Below are 16,418 nucleotides of genomic sequence, written 5' to 3'. Positions count from 1 at the left end.
AGGAAGGGTTCATTCCTGGTCCAGTTTCCTGAGCCTGTTGCATGCTGAGGTCATAGTGGTTTTCTTCACTCCCAACACCTTTGCTTGAGAGGCTACTTCTTCATTGTCTCCTGCTTAGTCACTCTGGGGCCACTGCTCTATCTTGGTGGTTGGTCTTTATTCCCAGCAGCTCCTGGAATTTTGCTGCTCTCCCTCTATCTCCAAGTCCTGAGACCTGATATCTTTTGATAATTTCCTGATTCCCAGTTGCATGGACACAATTCCTAGCATAGAACAAATGCTCAAAAAAGGTTGAACCAGTGGATGAATGTCTGTAAATAAATCCTTTCTTGGTTTGTAAGTAGGTTGATACATTGATGGCATTCTCCACTGCGTCTTTTCCCAAAATCATGTCCCTTATTCAGCCTTTATATTAATAGTAATAAAAAGTGTGATGAGAAAAACAAATAACAGTCACTTGAGTCAGAAAAGCTTGGTTTTGAATCCCATATCTGCCACTTCAGGCCTTGTAACCTTAAACAATAGACATTCATGAGCTTTGGTTTCTTATTTGTGAGATGGGATTAACAAAGCACCTCTGTTTTAAGGTGATTGTGAAGATTATAGTGCATTTAGAACATTATGCCTGGTCCATGGTATTCAGTAAATGGTAGGTATTTTTATGCTAGTGGGGTCTGGCAAGAGCCTCTATTCTCCTTGGTGGAGAACTTTGCCTGTGTATAGGATTACTCTGTTCCCATTTGCCATGTAACCTCAAGTGTCAGCCTATTGTGATACACCCACTATGTTCACAGCCATGGTCATTGCTCCTCCCCACATTCCCATTCTTGGAGGGCAGTCTTCAGCTATGGAACTGACTGTTGCTCCTCTGAAACTGCTTTTAACCAATGGGAAAGAAAGGGAGCCAGAAGAAAAGCACTCTTTTTTTCAGGTCTCAGAATTAGAATACATAAAATAGTTGTACTTCCACTGGATGAGCTCATTTGCTATAGATCATGCTGGTGAGGTTATAGGTTTGAACTCCTTATGACTCCATTGATTTGACTCCTGCATAACCATGTCATGAATGAGTGTCTCAGGAAGGACAGCATGAGAAGATTCTCTTCCAAACATGACTTTATGACAACTTTTTGAGAGGGTGTATGATCATCACTGTCATCTTCACACAACAGTCAGAGGCAGCAGAGAATGCCATCACCAATTGGGTGAGTGGAATTTGGGATGGAAGCCATCCTCTCCATAGTGTTGGACATTTCATTGGAAGGAAGCCTAAGTTGGGATCCTGGTTGACCAGATACTACCCATTGCAAGACCTCTTGTATGGTACTGCTCTACCCATACCTTAGCATGATATCATATTTTTTTAAGTTGGACTTGTATATAACATAAAAATGGGTCTTCTAGTAGCTCTCTTCTTTCTTAGTTCAGCAATGTACTTTTCAAGGCCACACCAGAGTCTTGATGAGATGCTGTTGGCCATATCACTTTGTAGAGGATGCTAATGTAGTTCTTCACTATGCTGAAATGCAAAGAAATGCTACTTTAGTCAGTATTTTTTCCTGTTACTTTATCTTAAATATTATATATTTATTTCCTATAGCTGTTGTAACAAATTACCATGAACTTAATGGCTTAAGACAACAGAAATTTATTATCCTACAGTTCTGGAAATCAGAAGACTGAAGTGAAAGTCACTAAGCTAAAATCAAAGTGTCATCAGAGCTGTGTTTATCATGGGGAGAATCAATTTCTTTACTTTTTTCAGCTTCTAGAGCCACCTGCACTTCTTGGCTCATGGCCCCTTTTTCCATCTTTTTGTTTTTTAAAAATATATATTTTTTAGTTTTAGGAGATTACAATACCTTTATCTTATTTTTATGTTGTGCTGAGGATTGAACCCAGTGACACATGCATACTAGGCAAGCATTCTACCATTGAGCCACAACCCCGTCCCTCTTCCTCCATCTTTAAAGCCATCAAAATAGCTTCTTCTATTACCACTCTGACCTGCCTCTTTCTTTTATCTTTTAGCAATGCTGGAAACCTTGGGACCACCCAGATCATTGAGAAAAATGTTTCCATCTCAAGATCTTTAATCACATCTGCCCCTTTACTATGTAAAGAATTATATTTACAGGTTCTGGGAATTAGTGTGTGGTCATCTTTGGTGAGTCCATTATTGTGCCCCACACATGGAGAAATGCCAGTGTTGAAATTCCCATCCTTCTGAGCATTTGAGTCAACTAAGAACTTATTTGTTCTACATTAAAAGTTGAAGCAATTTGCTACTAATTCCCATTGTCCCTGGCACCATACTTCCTGATGATGACTGCAGTGATGATTTCTTTAGAAATTAAAGAAAAATCCACAGTGAGACATATTTAAAGGTTATTGAAGGTTTTAGCAAGGATGATGAAAATTTAGTCATTCAATAGATATTTATTGGGCGCTTAACCCTGTGCTAACCACTATCCTTAGGAGGTTGTGAAAATATAACTGCTTTGTCCATAGTTTTTTCTTTCCATTTTGCAGAGGGTAGAGTCTCTTCACTCCTAAGAAACAATGTCATCATGTAGTTAGAACTTCTTCAAAGCTACATGGAAATCCTTAATTGGCAGGCAGACTGAATAACTTTTCTGGGATTATAGCCTCCTCCTTCCCATTACTGATGGGGAACTTCTTAATTTGATCCAAGTTTCACAGGCTTTTTAAAGATAGATTTAAATAAATTGTCATCTTAAAGCCATGCACAGGGAACAATCTGGGGTCTGAGTTGAACAAAGGAGCAGTCCACAGAGTCTCCCATAAAGCTCATGTAGTGGCTCCTCGCTGCTCTAGTTTGTTGAGCACAGAGTAAAAACTGATGACCTCAGCTTCATCTTAACCATCAAAATCAGTGCTTCCCGTGTGCTGAGCTGTGGTCTCATTTCATCAGAATCACCTAGGGAGTTTTTACTAGCTATACCTCTTCTACAAGTTCTGATTTAATTGTTCTGCATAGGGCTGAGGACATTGGTATTTTCAAGAGCTCCCCAGATGATTCTAATGCACAGCCAGAGTGGGAGTATAAAAAATAAAGCCTTAGCTCTTGATGCCCATGATTTTTTTTCCAGTAAACCTAAAACAGGGGACAGGAATCCCAGTGGCTGAAGTTGCTCAGGTGATTCTATTCTGCAGCCTTGTTTGGAAATTAGTACCTTAGTGACAAACTTCCTGCACTTTCAACTACCAGGATTCTGTTTCCTTTGACATTAACATGTATTCCTGAGGTCCATATCCATCCCCAGCATCCTGACCTAGACTTTGGGTACTAAGCCTAGAGGGCTACAATTTGAACATACTCTCCAGATAATGCTTACCACAAAATTGTGGGAAATGTTGCCATATTTGCCTCAGGGATTTGGGGGCAAAGAAGTTAAAACTACACCTTTACATTGAGCAGTCTAACCATCTTTAGTCCCTATATGGTTAATTTGCCTTTGTGACCAATATTCCTGGGATTTGGCTTGGTGGTATATAACGCACAGGGCACTGGGTTGGTGGAACGGTACATGCTGATCCCTGAGCGATTCTCCTGAGACTGTGTGTTGATGGTTGCCTATTAGGTCAATGAAAAAGAGGAGGGACAGTTTCCAAAATGAGGTGCATAGGAAAAGGCAAATCAAATGCAAATCCATCTGGATAAAAAATAAACCAGAAGTACTTAAGAATGCACACTCAAATTTTCTCTGATGAAGACAATATGTTGGCTTTGAAAGCTTTAGTGTGTCCTGATCCCAGAACCCTCACCGAGTATAAATTTTTCAAGTTTCTTTTACATAATCAAATTTGTGAGCAATTCAAGTGAAAGAAGAAAACTGTTTAGTCTTCTTGTTTCAATTTTGCCTTTCAGTGAATGCATTATTTCCTCATGTACTTCAAGCAGTAACCAAGATCAAAAACTTATTTCCCTGGGATCATGTAGCTTTTTACTTTGGTGGGCATATACTAGCTTTGTTAGTCTCCATATGATTCACAATTTGGATTTTCAGGTTCAAGGACTTTTGTGTAGTGATCCAGGTCCTCCCTATGAATGATTTTCTACCGTATTTACATAGTTATATCACTAATCCATCCACAATAAGCCCATTGTGTGGAAATGAATTTTGATGGATTCTCTAGATAATCAAATATTTTCTTTCTTCAAAATGAAAGGCATGCATGCCAAGATACCCCTGATTTAAAGGTATTTTAAAAGAGTCATCAAATACCTGACTCGATGGCTGCACCTCAAGAGAAAGTCACTTCTGATAAAGTGAGCACTGCTACATGAGGAAGGTTGTAGGTTTCACTCTTTGGGTGATTCCTAAGTTGATGCAGCATTGGGGCCAGGCTTTAAATTTCAGTTGGTTACACATGGGGAGGAAAGGAGTTTTTTCGAAGGGCATAAAACTACATACGTTTAAAAATCCCCTCCTCTTTTTCTTTAAATTGATTTGATTATTAGTGAAAAAAAATCTAATATATAAGATGGATATCTGAAAACTCATGATGAATCTTGTGAGAGCCACTCTCTCTTAATGGAGAAATTCTCAACATGAACCCAAGTGCAAGCTATAAAGCACATTTATAATTCTTGGACTTTTCTTGCTTGTCTGGTAGAAAACTTAGGGGTAAATATTATCCTCTTATCGAAAAATATCCCTGTTATTTGGAGGATTTGCTTTTTCATCTTCCTATGTGGCTTTTAATTTTGTATGCCATTAACTTTCCTGAATATAGGTCTTTTGATTATAAACTGCCTTTTGGAAAAAAAGTGTGGTATAAATTACAGCTAAATCAATAAGTAATCATCTTTCCTGCAAGTCCATCCCATGGTTACTTCTTCATCGGTTATTGATGGATCTGATTTACCAGATTGTGAACTAGCTGTGAAGATACTAAGTTGAAGAAGAGGCTCAAGACAGAATTTAGAGCCAAACAAGAAAACCCGAGGTTACAGGACAGGATGAGGTTACAAGTGGGATGAGTCACTTGAAGGGGCAGGTAGAACTTGCATTGAGTTCTGTAGAGCACCAGGAGGTGTGTAATTGATCCTGCTCAGGACATTCTAGGAAAGGGAAATTGTGTGGACTAAGAGGAGAAGATAGAGGATTTGGAATTTGATATGACTCAAAGATAGGATCTGGGAGGGGAAAAGCAAGAGATGAAACTGGAGAAATCGGCAGAGGCAGATAATGGCTGTCCTTGCGGCCATCTAGGGAACTTGGGCTTTTTCCAGAGCAGCTATGGTGGAGGCTGGTTCCCAGGTTGGAGGAACAGCAAGAAAACCAGCTAGCACAGAGAGACAGAAAGATAGCCATCCAGAGAGGGTCAGAAAGCCCACAGGGGACTTAAAGAAAGGGCTTGGCTTCTCCTGAGAGATGAGAAGCCACTGAAGGGCTCTGGAAGAAGTGTAGCCATCAGGTCTGGAGTTTGGGGGTGGATTAAGTGAAATAATGCATCAAAATCAGCACAATGCCTGGAACATGGTGAAAACACAACAAGTGATAGCTCCAGAGAGAGGCTGATGATTACAAAACATCAAGTCTTGGAAACATATTTGCAAAGTTCTGGGACCTCCAGATGCATGGCCTTGGATCCTAAGAAATGGAGTTGTTTTTCTAAAAGATATTTACTCTGAGGCTGGGGATATAGTTCAGTTGGTAGAGTGGCTTGCCTTGCATGCACAAGGCCCTGGGTTCAATCTCCAGCACCAAACCAAACCAAACCACACACAAAACTAAAAGATATTCTCTCTGTACCAGTGGAATTTCCCCCTTATCTGGATAGAAAGGGGCATAATGACAGAGTAGACTTGACTGCTCAAAGTTTTGTGGCTCAAAATGATAGCTGAGGTTATGGATGCATTTTTGTAGTTGCTCTGAGCATGCCCACAGAAAGCTGAGGTGGCCTGGGTCCATTTTTGCTACTGGTTTTGAGGAACTTAGAGAGACCCTGTTCATTTATATATTATTTAGTAGGTGCAGTCAGTCAAAGTCTCCATGATCATGGTCCAGCTTTTTAAACTCACTTCTTATCTGTAAACCCATTTCCAAACTTGTGATCCTCTGTTTCTTGGCTCCTGAATTGCTGGAATTATAGGCGTATGTCATTGCATCCATCTTGATAATGGCTTTGTATAGACTGAATTCATACCTGCTAAACTTCACAGGTATTGAGAAAAATGGAGGGTAACTCCATTGAAAGCAAGAGAAAGCTAACCCAAGACTGATGCTGGGGGTGGGGACATAAGAGTAGAAAAACAGCAGGGAGTAGGTACTGAGCCACTGTACCTAATTTAGTGTCCACACGGAATTGGAGTGTAAAAAATCAGTTTGCATTGAGAAACAGCAACTCAAGCTTGCTCAAGAGGTTTGCTGAGAACAAGTAATTCTTAATGAATTAAGCTGTGAATGGAAATTGAAAATGAACACCCCAAAAAATCAAGCTCAGAGAAGGGCAACGCGGTTCCTCTTCCCTAGCCTGAGAGACAGACATGAAAGGAGTGGAGTGGAGAATATTTCAGTTTGTAAGAGCAAAAGATGAGTCTTGGGAGCCAACCCCTTCCTAAGTGAACTTCCAAGGACTGGAGCTCATTAGTGTGAAACTTTGGTAACTGTGGGTCCCAGGAGCCACTGTGTACCCAGCTGTTTTTGTGAAATCTAGAAAGTTGGGCAATGGAGCGCCTTCTCTCTATCTTGTCCATAGAATAGAAAACCCACATGGCATCTGGGAGCAGGGAGTTCTTTCCAAACCAGTTTGCCTCTTCTGACAGCATTTACTTCAGAGGTGATTTGCCCAACTTGGGTGTTTCAGCAAGTGTGCAGTTTCTTAACATGGAAGAAAGTGACCCAGCCACTGTTTCCCATGGTGTTTCCCCCCTCTTGTCCTCATTTCTTTACTCTTAGGTTCCCCCCAGGTCTTTTCTAGCACCTCTTTTTTTTTTCCTCCTATCACTTATTGTTCTCTTTTGCTTACTTTCTTCCCCTGCCATTCTTTTATGTGAGATTTCTCTTCTTTAATCACCTCTATTAAGTGTTGGAAGCAGTGAGTGATGTGTGTGTTTGAAAACAATCATTCCAAACGTTGGTGGTTGCCATAGAGTTCCTTCAGCACCAGGGCAGAGAAGTGTAGACGGCTTTTGTGTCTGCCCTGCGGAAGGAGGACAGCCTCCCACAGTCTGGGTGTGCAGGGAGAGGTGGATAGTAATTCAGAAAGAGGGAATTTGCCTTCAAAGCTTTGGGAAGGTTTAGAGAGGCTATTTATAATCCATCTGGGGATTAAAAAGAAAATAGGCAGGTTCTGGGATATTGCTATAGATCACCTAGACAAGACGAAAAGATAGAGCAGCTCAGGAAATGTGTTTACAGATAAGAGGTGAGTTTAAAAAGCTGGGCCATGATCATGGAGACTTTGACTGATTGCACCTACTAAATAATGTATAAATGAACGTTATTCAACAACTACCCATATTGACTGACAAAACAACAGTGAACAAATGAAGGCTAAAGCAGAAGCCTTAGCAATAAATCTCTGCAGTCCAGCTTCCGCTCATGGCTCTCACACATGGCCCTGACCTTTCCCTCTTGTCCTCCAGCAAGGCTGCTCACAGCTGTCTTTGGGAGGAATTGATTCTTCATTCATCTGTTCATTCATTTGTAGTTGCACATTTTAGTACCTACTCTGTTTCAGACTAGGTACAATTAGAAGAAAATATTAGTTGTAGCCCTGAAGGGTTTCATGGGAAGGAGACAAGAAATATTCCCAGGTAATAAAAGCAAAATAGTAAAACTTTTAGAAATACAGACAAAATGTAGTGAAAATGCAGGAGGGAGGCCTCTGTCTGAGTGATTTCAGAATAGGGCCTTGCTGTAGTTTGGATTGGTATGTCCCCCAAAGGACCACGTTAAAGACTGGTCCTCAACTTAGCACAAATGGAACTTCTAAGGGCGGTGGGTGGGAGAGTGGGGTGTGTTCAGGTTTCACAGTCACTGGGGGAATTGTGGGATGCTGGTCTCCTCCTCTTTCCAATCCTGGCCATGAGGGGAACAATTTTGCCACATGCTCCAACCATGATGGAGGCCTTACCTCAGGCCTTAAAGCAGTAGGGTCAATTGATCAACTTCTAGAACTTCGAGCCAAAATAAACCTTTTTTCTTTTTAAGTTGATGATCTTGGGTCTTTGTTACACTAATTGAAAACTTCCTAACACAGATGTGGTATTTCACTCCAGTGAAAGAGTTTTGAGATATTCCTGATTGTCATGGACAGAGAAAAATCCAGCAATCCCTTGATTTCCCTCTTTCCCAAACAGGATTAAATGTGAGTATCAAGAAATGGCCTGCATTCAAAATTCACTGAAAAACTAAAAGTTAGCCTGAAATGAATGAATTAATCTGGTTTCTCACCATTTCTTCTTCTACCCCACAACATGAGTCTTTTTTTCTTTGAGATAAAAAGATCCATGCAGGTCAGACAGTGGAGAGTTTATTTCTTTGTTGTTTTTGCTGTTGTTGCGTTGCAGAGAATGAGAATGTGGCAAATTTTGAGAATGGATTTTTCTGGAGCTGAAAAAAGACATTGTTGATACCACAACCTTTGAATTAAAATTGGGTTTCACATTGCAGGCTGCTTCTGTGAGATAATACTTCTAATATCATTAAATGCAAAGGCAGTGGGGGAATATTTGGAAGATGTCAAGAACAACTGTATCCCGCAGTCACATATACCCTGCCCTTTTGAAGTCAATAAACTCTAAACCTCCAGGTTTCAATGTTATGAGAAATTCTTAGAATTTCTTCACAAAGAATATCTGGTATATTTTAGTTTCATTTATAATGTCAGGCTTCCACCTGGCAAAGAAGCTCCCTCAATCTTCAGATTTCCATCTAGGGAACTAAAGGTGTCCCCTAATGAAAACTGATGGCTACTTGTCAAATGGTGTCACAGAGGGGCTGCAGTTAATCAGACTGGGAGATTGGTTGTAAGCATTCAATCACTAAAAAAAAAATCGGTAATATTAAGAAGCCTAGCAAAGATAAAAGAAAACAACATTGCCCCACCCAGAACAATTAAATTAGAATCTTCTGTAGTACGATGCCAGGACCCATCATTTTTTTAAGCTTCTCAGGTGCTTTTAACATGCAACTAGCACCAAGCACCGCAGATCTTGGGAACTGCTAAACTTGGACTACTTATGTAACCCAGCGACCAAGATTCAACGTGATTTGTCAAGGCAATTGTTGTAAATGTTGCTGAATGTATAAAAAAATAGAACTGGATTACTCTAAATTTGTTAGAGCAAGGTCCTCAAATGTCATTAATTATCGTTTTGCTAGAAGTGTGATTGGGTTACAGCAAACAAGTTGTCACAGGAGAAGGTTGAGTGGAATATTAAAGAGCTCAACATGATCACACCTCGGTGGCCCCCTAGACCTTTCATAGTTACTATTTTGAAAATCTAAAATTATTCTTCTTTCAGAAAGCCATTTGAAGGGAGTAGAAAGCAGATTTGGATAGGAAGCCCTAGTGATAACAGATATTTACTGAGCTAAAGTCAAGTAGCACGTTCCATGCTTGTGAAAATTTCACACAAGTAAATATCTACTATATGGCAGCGCTATTTCCTGAGAAAGATCATGAGTAAATGGCATAAGCATGACAAAGGCTTCAAGCCCAAAACCTTGATTATGCAGAATACCTCTCTGTGGTACTTAAGTATAGTGACCATTCTGAATTTTCCAGAGTGGCTTAGAGTTTGTCTCTATTATCACTGTATTGCTTCAATGTCCAGATTTTTGGAATCCCCACTACCTAATGCCCAGTTAATTTATAATCATATTTGTTGAACTGAACTAAAGGCCACTACTCCCTCAAGTTACTTCTGATATATCAGAAGCAGCTGCTATTCCTCTTTGTTTTTCTAACTTTCAAAAGGGTAGGCTTAAAAAAAAGTATAGGACAGAGTGCTGAAGTCTCTGATCATTTAATTCATTTCTATCCCATTTAATTTCACAAAGGGTTCAAGATAGCTAAATGCCAAGTAATATTATATCTCAAATGATCATAGTTAAAACATGACATCACACATGGATAAGAGAAGCAATTTGTTTTTTCCAGTCAAGATGTGAACCTGATTCCTTCAGTCTGGTCACAGTTTTCCAGTGTTTTGGCCTCTTAGCATGACTTTGACTAGGATCGGGGCTCTTCTGTATAGAAAGTCTTGGCTGGGAAGAATCTACACTGGAAAAGCACCAGTGTTAGGACAATCCTGCTAACCCGCTGATACCTGTCAATTATAGTGTTCTTTCCTTTAGGAATTTGGGTGAAAGAGACACACTAAGAACTCCATTTGAAGTAGCCAGTGTGGGTTTTTAAAAGTATGGGTAGGGAATGTGCCTACAGCAAGTAACACCAGTACTGGCATGCCCAGAACATTCTCACTGGAGGTGGGGTAAATGGCATTTGGCAAAGATATTCTCTTATCCTAATTGCTTAGTCTTGATGTGAAAATGTTTGATTCGTGTACTTTTTTTCAGGGAGAACTTGTAGTAAGCCCTTCAAAGGTAGTTTCCACTAACTAATGTCCACTAATCAAATGTCTTCTTGATTTCTAATAAGGCATGGCTGGTGGAAGATTTCATCATCTGGAGCTGTACTGTCTTCAGATGGAACTGCCGGCTAGCCTTTCACACACAGATCATCTGCAACATAGCCAAAGTCCATTCAGCGTTCTTTGTCCTTCTGTGCATTCTCGTGTGAGGAGCGAATTAGAAACAGTGAAGTGTATGCAAACTTTTTCCTGCTAAAAATTGAGATGGGGCTGGGGATGTGGCTCAAGTGGTAGCGTGCTCGCCTGGCATGCGTGCGGCCTGGGTTCGCTCCTCAGCACCACATACAAACAAGGATGTTGTGTCCACCGAAAACTAAAAAAAATAAATAAATATTAAAATCTCTCTCTCTCTCTCTCTTTAAAAAAAAATAATTGAGATAGGCATTTGGTTAAATTTAAAAAGTAAATTCATCTCCATTCTTTTTATTATATACAATTCATAATACATATACTTACATAATATGTATATATAACATAAGCTGTATTATTATATATAATTTAACACTTAAAAGATACAGAGACCAGAGAAATATGGAGGGAGAGGCCTTTGGCCTTCGTTGTTTAAGAACCATCAGCTGCTCCACTAAACCACTAGCCTGGTGAGGGCAGCCAGCAGATCGACTGTGTGTTCTTGTATCCAAGCCTGCAGCACAGTGCCTAGCTCAAAGTAGGGGTTCATTAAGTGTTTCATTAATAATTGAGCTACACATCAAATTTCCTCCTTGACTACAGTTGTTAAATTTGTAAGTGTGCGAAGTATTCTGAAGCCCTACATGAATTTAGTTTGCCCTAAAGCAAACAAACAAAAATAGCATTGCTTTAAAAGATTCTGTTTAGCACCTTAGTTACCACAAGTGCTCATTAGAGTTTTTCTTTTTGTTTTGAAGGTATGTGACCGGAGGAAAGTGTGTAAGTGGGTTCTGAGCCTAGCCAAATGCCTTCTCTCTTCTGTACTTGAGACCCTGTTCTCCAAAGCTGAAGAGGAGATGACTACAGGGAAAATGTGACTCATAGCAAGTGTTGTTATTAAATCACCTTGAAGTGTCTCTTGTAAAAGATAACTCCCTGCATTGTAGAAATGTCTTTGACAAGAGAGGATTAGGGTGAAATTGCAATTACCTTGACATAAAGGAATGAATTAACTTTCCAACTTGCATTTTTGCAAGGCACAGATTCAAGCTGCTTGGAATATAAACATAAAACACACTCACAATAGCTTGGGGCACTTGAAAATTCAAAAGATGGGCAACGAGCCCTGAGATGCTAGGCAACTTCAGAGGTATTCCTCACCACAGAGGGAAAGCTTGCCTAGACAGAAACCTCCAGTGCAACTTGGCAGTGTCTGCCCAGTATAAGCAGGGCAAAGGGACAGTCAGGACTGGAGTGGCCGATGCATGCAGGGCACAGTTGCAGGAAATAGGATAATGCTCTTCTAAGATTTGAGTCCCAAAATTGCCATTCACTCTACTCAGCAAATATTGACTGAACATTTACTACACTTTGGGCTGTGAGCTCAGGCAGACAGTCTTGGCTGCCGGGGACGTGGAAGAATTAGACATTAAACAAATTGAATGAACATGAACCTCAGTCCACAATTCATGTGCAAAAATACATGCTTTTGTTTATTTTCTTTAAATCAAAGCCGACTCTAATCTTTCATGCTTCCAGGGCAGCAGGAAATTCCAACTCCTAGACTTGCACCAGAAGCCCAGGGTTTTCATGAGGATTCTGGAAACACAGAAAGGGCCTCTAGTTTCTGGCCTATCAAGGCTGCTGCTAGCCTTCCTATTTTGCCTAAGATCTTATAAATGGGCAAGGAGGCCCAAGATACTAGCCAGCTCAGTGGTATTCCTCTGCTTCAATGCGAACTGGGGTGTATTAGTCTTTGCTGGAGCTAGGAAACCCATCACAAGTTGCTGGCTTTCCCAGGTGCACCATTTGGTCTTCCCTCTGAAGTCTACACACAGCTCCCTGGTCACTGCTCCACTCTAAGTTTCAGCCTGAGCTACAATTCTAATTGCAGGTTCTACCCAGTGAGGGGGGCGTATAGGACAGGGCCCAAACCCTGGATGGTAGGGGAATGGACACCACTGCCCAACTTCTGACGTATTTCATACTCTTTTCTCTAACATCTGTCATATTCTTAGCAGTTTAACATATGAGGTAAAATGGTTAAAAAGGGGCTGGGTACACTGATGCAAGCTGTAATCCCAGCGGCTTGGGAGGCACTAAGCAACTCAGTGAGACCCTGTGTCTAAATAAAATACAAAACAGGGCTAGGAATGTGGCTCAGAAGTTGAGTGACCCTAAGTTCAATTCCTGGTACCACACCCCCCAAAATTCTTTGTTGTTTGGGGAAAATTTGCTCAGGAGAAATGAGCCTAGGTTACATGTCTGTAGCTTAGGTAACACATCTGTTAAGAGTCATCTATCTACCTGCTGGTTCAGGAAGAGAGTCTCTCTCTTCTCTCTTGTCGAAGACAAGTGCTCACTCTGCACTTTGCCTGTGAAGGAGCAGCATCTTCATTCAGCTTCTATTTCCCCTCTGGAAAAAATCTCCATGGGACAGGAAGACAAAGCCTGGTACCTGGTAGAAATGAAAAACATGGAAAATGGGGAAGAATGCCCATAAGTAAATAGTTCAACAGGCCATCCCAGTAGGCTAAAAGTGACAGACTGAATGAGGATTACAAGAGAGGAAGTATCCTCAGCCAAAGAGGCACCTGAAGGGCTGGTCTGAGGAGCCAGAGGTCTCCTTGTGAAAGTGATGCCTGGGATGAGAGTTCCAGGAAAAAAGGGAAGGGAGCCAGAAGAAGCAGGTTAGGATGTTCACAGAGCTGGCAGAGAAGAGAGGGAGAGAAAACAAGAGTGAGCAGGGGTGGTTTGACACCTGAGAAAAAGCCCCAGGGGCAGGGGAAAGAAAGAAAAATATCAATGATGAGCCAATGGTTGTCAAGTCTGTCCTTGTCTACTGGGTCCCCTACAGAAGGGCTTTCCCATAAGTCGTCTGTAAAAGAAGCTTCTACTTGGGAATGGTGCAGATACAGGAGGGAAAGAATCGATATGGAAAGCAACTACAGTCCTGAGCGCAGCCCTGGGTGCAAACCTGACATCTAGAGTAAGCTACTTAAATTCCCTGAATGTAGTGTCCAGTTTATAAATTTAGGACAGCAATTCCTACCTCATGGTCTGTTTGTGAGGCTTATTTAGAAGACCTGTGCACAGTGAGTGGGCCTGTCCTGTGTCCCCTTGCCCTCAGCTCCACTCCTTACCTTTCCCTGCTATCTCTCTGTGTGTCACAGGGCCATCCCTGCAAGCTACAGTGTCAGCAGGCTCTGGTAATGAGGGCCTTGGCAGGAGACTGGAGCATGAGAGGAAGGAGGAATCCCAGCTATTTCTGTCTTCTTTCTCTGTTCCTCCCTGGCTTCAGAGAGAACTGGAATGGACTTCACTTTCACACAGTGAGTGACCCAGACCCCCAGGGTCTCCTGAGGCTGCCATTCATGTTGACCTCCAGATTAGGAGTAGTAGCAGCTTCCTGCACTTACTAATCTCTGGGTTGTTCACTTTTCCTGTTTGACTTCTTAGCCTCTTCTGTCACCTGTGTGGCCAATTCCCTGCACTGAACCCCCTCTGTTTTAAACTCTTAGAGTGGATTATATTTTCTTGCATGAACCATAACCAATACAGTCAGCAGCAGTACTTCTCTTCCTTCCGACAGTGGTCATGGGTTGAATTGCATCCCTCAAAAAAACAATGTTAGAGTCCTAACCCCTGTGACCTTTTAGGAAATTAGTTTCTTTGCCAGTGTAATCAAGTTAAGATAAAGCCATTAAGGTGGGCCCTAATCCAATGACTAGTGTCCTTATAGGAAGAGGAAAATCTTGACACAGGCAGGAGACTGCCCTGAGAAGACAAGGACACACAGGGTGACCTGCATGTGATGACAGAGGCAGAGATGGGGTGACGCAGCTGCAAGCCAGGAGACCAGGTTGCTGACCATTGTCAGAAGCTAGAAAGAAGCAAGAAAGAATTCTCCCTTAGAGGTTTCAGAAGGAGTCTGGCCCTCGTGGCACTAATTTCAGACTGATAACCTCCCAAATTGTGAGATAATAAATGTCTGTTATTTTAAGCCAAATAATTTGTGGTGCTTTGTCATGGCAGCCCCAGAAAACCCATAGACAGCCATAGTGGATTTAGGGATGTGGCTCTCATGTCTAGCTCTCCCTCCTTTCCTCTCCTCTCCTCAACCACTTTTAGCACCTTGAGTCCTCTGTCCATCCAAACAGCCAGGCTTCCCCCCGGCTCGTATCTTTTGAGAGAAATATCAAAGCTGATCTCCAACAGGAAAGCAGAGGGTTTTGTCTGTTACCCCCATCACCCCATGTTCCTTTGTTACTCTAACTAGGAGGTTGTGGTTGACCCTGTTTCAATGTCTGTATTGGTTTGGAATTTTTTGTTTTGTTTTATTAAACAAATAGCTGAACTGTGGAACCTACCTAGATGCCCTTCAATAGATGAATGGATAAAAAAAAATGTGGCATATATACACAATGGAATATTACTCAGCAATAAAAGAGAATAAAATCATGGCATTTGCAGGTAAATAGATGGAGTTAGAGAAGATAATGCTAAGTGAAGTTAGCCAATCCCCCTAACCAAATGCCAAATGTTTTCTTTGATATAAGGAGGCTGATTCATAGTGGGATAGGGAGAGGGAGCATGGGAGGAATAGACAAACTCTAGATAGGGCAGAGGGGTGGGAGGAGAAGGGAGGAGGCATGGGGTTATTAATGATGTTGGAATGTAATGATCATTATTATCTAAAGTACAAGTATGAGGACACGAATTGGTGTGAATATACTATGTATACAATAAGAGATATGAAAAGTTGTGCTCTATTATATATGTAATAAGAATTGTAATGCATTCTACTGTTATATATAAATAAAAAGAGAAAAGAGACAAGTAATAACTAAGTCACCCTGGCTTAAACAAAAGGTGCAACTCTGAGAACCCAGAGACATCTCACCAAAGTCACTAATGTAACTATGCTTCTGGAAGAGATTGAAACCAGAATCTGGAAGCCCTTTGTGACTGACTCTCCTCTTTTCAAATGGAAGAGTGGATTTTTCTGACGCTATAAGCCATGGCTTACACATCTACATATTATCCTTGCAGCCATGTGGAGACTGGCTTGTTTCTCCATTGGTTCAAGTTCTAAATCCCAGATAAGAAAATCTGATTGACTCGGCATGGATCAGGTGTATCCACAGCTTAACCAGTCTTCCAAGTTCATGGTGGGAGAGGGCATCCACTTTTGGATAAGGGGAATTTTCAACTGCTGAAGGGCTAGGCAGGTGTTTATTATAGGGTCCATTGCCCAAGAAGAAAGGTGCGTTCTAGGTTGAATGGCCCCTGGCTCCAGGCTGGGATATGAAACATGGCTTCAGGCCAAGTCTCAGCTCTCACCTCACAGGCAGGGCCCTTAGGACTCACAGCTGGCCCTCACCAGACGTCGCCATCTGTGTGTGTAACACACAAAAAAAGAGTAACTGGAGAATTCACTCTACCCTAGTTAAACCTGCAAAATCAAACCTCCCACTTCACTAAATGATGTGTGATTTTGTTATGTAATCTGTGGGTAATAATAGTTAACATTTATTGGACACCTAAAACGGGCCAGGCACTCTGCTAAGTGTTAAGAACATTCTAATGCTCATAATTCCACAAGATCAATTTCGTTACTCAGTTTCGTCTGTTACCCGCATCCCCTCCCATGCAT

Source organism: Urocitellus parryii, chromosome 4, assembly GCF_045843805.1.
Source record: "Urocitellus parryii isolate mUroPar1 chromosome 4, mUroPar1.hap1, whole genome shotgun sequence".
Lineage (NCBI taxonomy): Eukaryota > Metazoa > Chordata > Mammalia > Rodentia > Sciuridae > Urocitellus > Urocitellus parryii.
The sequence above is the reverse complement of the archived record's forward strand: the minus strand, read 5'-3'. Positions refer to the sequence as shown.